Source organism: Eumetopias jubatus, unplaced genomic scaffold (genome assembly GCF_037043125.1).
Source record: "Eumetopias jubatus isolate StellerSeaLion01/CBP00866 unplaced genomic scaffold, mEumJub1_p1.0 scaffold_13, whole genome shotgun sequence".
NCBI classification, from domain to species: Eukaryota; Metazoa; Chordata; class Mammalia; order Carnivora; family Otariidae; genus Eumetopias; species Eumetopias jubatus.
In genome coordinates, this window is record NW_028274819.1 from 11,984,306 (window position 1) to 11,989,873 (window position 5,568).

The 5,568-nt window shown below is 40.7% G+C and overlaps 1 pseudogene; it reads left to right on the top strand.

Annotated features, from left to right (window-relative positions):
* The first annotated feature begins 216 nt into the window (after positions 1-216).
* LOC114215346 (small ribosomal subunit protein uS2 pseudogene) lies at positions 217-1,116 on the top strand (annotated as a pseudogene).
* Positions 1,117-5,568: the final 4,452 nt, after the last annotated feature.

A 5,568-nucleotide genomic window follows, 5' to 3' on the forward strand; every position in this document is an offset into this window, starting at 1 on the left:
TAGCCAAACTATGGAAAGAGTCAAGATGTCCATCAACAGATGAATGGATAAAGAAGATGTGAGATATATATATATATATATATATATATATATATATATATATATACACACACACACACACACACACACACACAATAAAATATTATGCAGCCACTTTCCGACCTACCCAGGGAAGGGTTCGAACGATGTTGTTTTGCATTCCCATCGTGACTTAAAGGGAAACTTTCACAATGTCCGGAGCCCTTGATGTCCTGCAAATGAAGGAGGAGGATGTCCTCAAATTCCTTGCAGCAGGACCCATTTAGGTGGCACCAACCTTGACTTTCAAATGGAACAGTACAGCTACAAAAGGAAAAGTAGTGGTATCTACATCATAAATCTGAAGGGAACCTGGGAGAAGCTTTTGCTGGCAGCTCGTGCTATTGTTGCCATTGAAAACCCGGCTGGTATCAGTGCCATATCATCCAGGAATACTGGCCAGTGAGCTGTGCTGAAATTTGTTGCTGCTACTGGAGCCAGTCCTATTGCCAGCTGCTTCACTCCTGGAACCTTCACTAACCAGATCCAGGCAGCCTTCCAGGAGCCGAGATTTCTGGTGGTTACTGATCCCAGGGCTGACCACCAGCCTCTTACAGAGGCGTCCTATGTTAACCTGCCTACCATTGCTCTTTGTAACACAGACTCTCCTCTGCGCTATGTGGACATTGCCATCCCTTGCAACAACAAGGGAGCTCACTCGGTGGGTCTGATGTGGTGGACGCTGGCCAGGGAAGTTCTGTGCATGCGTGGCAATATTTCCCCTGAAGACCCATGGGAAGTCATGCCTGATCTCTACTTCTACAGAGATCCTGAAGAGATTGAAAAGGAAGAGCAGGCCGCTGCTGAAAAGGCTGTACCAAGGAGGAATTTCAGGGTGAATGGACGGCTCCAGCTCCTGAGTTCACTGCTGCTCAGCCTGAAGTCGCAGACTGGTCTGAAGGCATGCAGGTGCCCTTGGTGCCTATTTAGCAGTTCCCTACTGAAGACTGGAGTGCCTAGCCGGCCACTGAAGACTGGTCTGCAGCTCCCACTGCTCAGGCCACTGAATGGGTAGGAACAAACACTGAGTGGTCTTAAGCTGCTTTTCCACAAAGGCAAACAAAATGGAAATAGAAATGGAAAAGATTGATGGAAAATAAACAGTTTGTAAAAAAAAAAAAGAAAAGAATATTATGCAGCCATCAAAAGGAATGAAATCTTGCCATTTGCAACGACATGGATGGAACTGGAGGGTATTATGCTGAGCGAAATAAGTCAATCAGAGAAAGACATGTATCATATGATCTCACTGATATGAGGAATTCTTAATGTCAGGAAACAAACTGAGGGTTGCTGGAGTGGTGGGGGGGTGGGAGGGATGGAGTGGCTGGGTGATAGACAATGGGGAGGGTATGTGCTATGGTGAGCGCTGTGAATTGTGTAAGACTGTTGAATCACAGACCTGTACCTCTGAAACAAATAATACATTATATGTTAAAAATAAAAAAGAAGAAGATAGTAGGAAGGGGAAAATGAAGGGGGGAAATTGGAGGGGGAGATGAACCATGAGAGATTATGGACTCTGAGAAACTGAGGGTTCTAGAGGGGAGGGGGTGGGGGGATGGGTTAGCCTGGTGATGGGTATTAAAGAGGGCACGTTCTGCATGGAGCACTGGGTGTTATATGCAAACAAATCATGGAACACTACTAATGATGTAATGTAGGGTGATTAAGATAACAATAAAATAAAATGTATAAGGTAAATTAGTAAGTAAGTAAATAAATAAATAACATTTATAAGATTTAGGCCTTTGAAAATAAAAGGTAACCTCACTAAAATGGAATCGGGAGGCCAGAAGTGGGTGCAGTATCACTCAAATGTTAATTACATGAAGAATTATCAATTACAGACTCCAATGGAAGTTTCAGTTACAGACCCCAATAGAAGAAGTATCAACTGGAAAGAGTCATCAATTACAGGCCCCAATACGGAAAAGAGGGTAGGTTGAATCTACGACAAGAAATTGCCTCTGCAACTCAGCCAATGAGAAACCATCATCACACTGGATTCTTGCTTCTCTTCAATGGACTTTTGTTCAAAACTACTCCTCCCAACTTCCTTCTTCTCAAAAAGTAACATTCCTCTCCTTTGTTGGACTTTGCTTATGAATTGCCATAGCTTGCGTGTCCCAAATTGCAATTCTGTTACTAGAATAAACACATTTTTGCTGTTAGAACAACTGACGCTTTTATTTTTAACAGGCCCTTAGAGTCTTTGTTTAGTCCAGTACCTTACGTATACATCCCCTAAAGAGAGCCTTCGTTATAACTTCGTCCAGCCCAGCAGCACTGAACAGCACTTCTCCTTGGTGAATAAGGCGTAAAGTTCCCACAGAGCCTTAGGTGATGAATATGGGGGAGATAAAGCATTGAGCTCCCCTAGAGAGTCAACAATATTATTAGTGGTAGTTTCTTGGTAGCAGGATTACAGGTAACTTTTTTTTCTTGTTGTGCTGTATTCTTCAAGTTTCCTGTGTATTTGTTTTCAATTAAATTCAAAAGAATCAAGAGCAGAGAAAAGCCAAGGGGGGGGGGTGTAGAGTGAAGATGGTAAAACACACACCTGACGTCCCATCTACCATCCTACTGGAGTGATATTCCAGCTTTTTTGGGATGTTCAGATCCTTTTGTCCATTCAAAAGTTACCAAGAATGTCTGAACATCTCTTATAAATCACCAAAGAGATTTATATTTGGAATTGGTGACAACAACATCTGACATACAGCTGGGTGAAGAAATGCCTGCCAACCATGTAATGCAGGGAAGACAAAGGCTCATTCCATGAGTGGACATGCCTTGTGGTTGTGGTGATAGAGGCACCCTCTTGCTTGGACCATTCTCTCTGCTCTTACCATTGTGGGAGAGGGTTGTTCCCCTGCAGAATGAATGGATGACAGGAAAGGGAGACAGTGACTTGGGTATATTCACAGGCAGATAAAAGTAGGACTTGATAGCTCACCTTGGAAAATGAAAGACAAAGTGAATTACCTGTGGAGCCAAGCTCCAGCTGGCCTGCCAGTGAATAGTTTTACCTGTGGAGGGGAGGACAGCAATTCTTTATTTGAAATACGTGTGAGTAATGTAAGGATGAACACTGGTGCTGATTAACTTAGGAGCTGAGCCACAACAAGCCTGAGAGCCTCTGTCATCATAGAAAAATAAGGGCAAATGCATCTACTAAAAAGGAATAATATGCTGCCCTCTAAAACTACACAAAGACTCCACATGTAATTTCCAGGAGCACTTGGTTTTGCAGTTTTCCTTGATGCTATCTTTGTCACTACAGGTGTTTGGGGTGGGAGTACCACAAGTCTGTACACTCCATAAGCTCATGCCACTCTCCTTTGTTTTCCATGGCTATGACACTTGCGTCTTTATTTTGGGGTTAAGGACTCATACCATCCCAGATGATACATGAAAGATACAAGTTCAGAGACAGCAGTACCCTGTTCAAAATTTTTTTAAATTAATATAGTTTTTTATTATGTTCAGTTAGCCAGCATAGAGCACATCATAAGTTTTTGTTGTAGTGTTCAATGATTCATTAGTTGTGTATAACACTCATCACAACACATGCCCTCCTTAATACCCATCACTGGTCACCCCATCCCCCCCAACCCCCTCCCTTCTGTAACCCTGTTTGTTTCCCAGAGTCCAGAGTCTCTCATGGCTTGTCTCCCTCTCTGATTTCTTCTCATTCAAAAATTATAGTTGGCATGCCAGTAAACTGCAGTGGGCATGAGGGATCTTTTTTTGAGTGATGGAAATATTCTAAAATCAGATTGTGGTGATGATGGCACAACCCTATAAATCCACTAAAAATCACTACACTTAAAATGGGTGTTTATGATATGTAAATTATGCTTCTATAACACCCTTGAAAACAAAAATAATATGAGAAAAAGAAAAAAGAAATGTCTTCAAGCAAGACCTGGCTAAAAGAACATGAATATGTCCTATTATGCTCTGAACTACAGAAAGGAACTTAGTATAAAATTCTTCAATCATCCAGCCTAACTGATATTCATTCATGTTTTCACTTACATCAATATTTAGTGGGTACCTGCTAGTGGCCTGAGTGCTGAGAGAGATTAATACCATACAGATCCTTCCCTAGGAACCTCACAGTCTAGTAGGGGACATAATGTAAATAAAAATAAATAATTTTAATGCAATGTGATAAAGTGCAAAATTGAAAGTATATGTAAAATAGGTAACAGGTTTTGAATCCTGCCTCTAATGCTCAAGGTAGAGACAGATCATTATAACCAAATGGGCTCATAACCCTTAAATAAATGATAAAGGATTTACCACACATCATTGAAAAATCTAATTGTTTTTCAATTTAATGACAAGATACTTAAAAAAAATTAAGCCTTCAACCATAAATTAAATTCTGGATTGTTTAAGTAGTTAAAAAATGCTAAGCCAAGAAAAAGTCAGTGAAAAATAGGGAAATACTTATCTGGACTCTGAACAGGGAAGAACTTTGCTTGAAATCAATGGATTAAATTAGAGCAGTAAGATTCACTGTGGAAAAAATGAGATTTTTTTTTGTTAGGAGATTTTAAATAAAATCAAATGCAAGTGGAAAGCTAGGAAAATGCATTTGCAGCAATGGAGTAATGCTCCTTTCTAGAAATTTATGTTACAGAAATGATCTGAAGTTCAGAAAATATCTGAAATTTTAGACATTGATTCAGAATGATTTTTCATAGCAAAAACTTAGATTCCATTTAAAATCTAACAGAGGTGAATTGTTTAAGGTAGAATACTATATAATTGCCAATACTTACGTTTATGATGATGTTTATGAGTCATTTAAATATGCATTGTAACATTTGAGTGAAACACATACATTATAACATTCACGTGTAACAGAAAAGACTGAAAATATCAACCTGTAATGAAAGATTTTAGATTAAGATGATGTATCAAATGCATTCCCATTCTAGTGATTCTTTGGTCTAAAGAAGTTTTCTAAACTTGAAGGTTCCATAAAGTGAAAATGGAATCAGCAGGGGATCTCTCATGTTTTTCTAAGAGAACAATTACCATGGACAGGTTAATTAGCTATGATGTCTCCACCTTGGATCCTAAGGAGGCATTTAAATGAACCCCAGGTGGAAGTACCTCTCTTATCACGGCTGCGCAGGAAGGAAATTTCCTTTAGAAGAGGCTTGAAAGATGGTGTTCAACGACTTTCCCCAGAATCTGGGGCAAGAGTCCGGACCTGCAGGGGGCCCCGGGTGCTGCTAGACTCCCCAGACCATAAACAACCAGCAGTAGCCCACCTGCGGCAGACACATCTGGGTGAGGTTTGTGGTTGGAGGCAGCAAGAGCAGTGTGGGGGCAGCGTGCTAGTGTTGGTGTTAAGGGATCCCACTCCAGATTTGGAACCTCTTTCCTCCATGTAGCCATATTTTCCTATCATCTTCCTGATTGTAGGCTGTCTTCTCTCCATTTCTCAGACTTGCTCAGAGCTGAGAT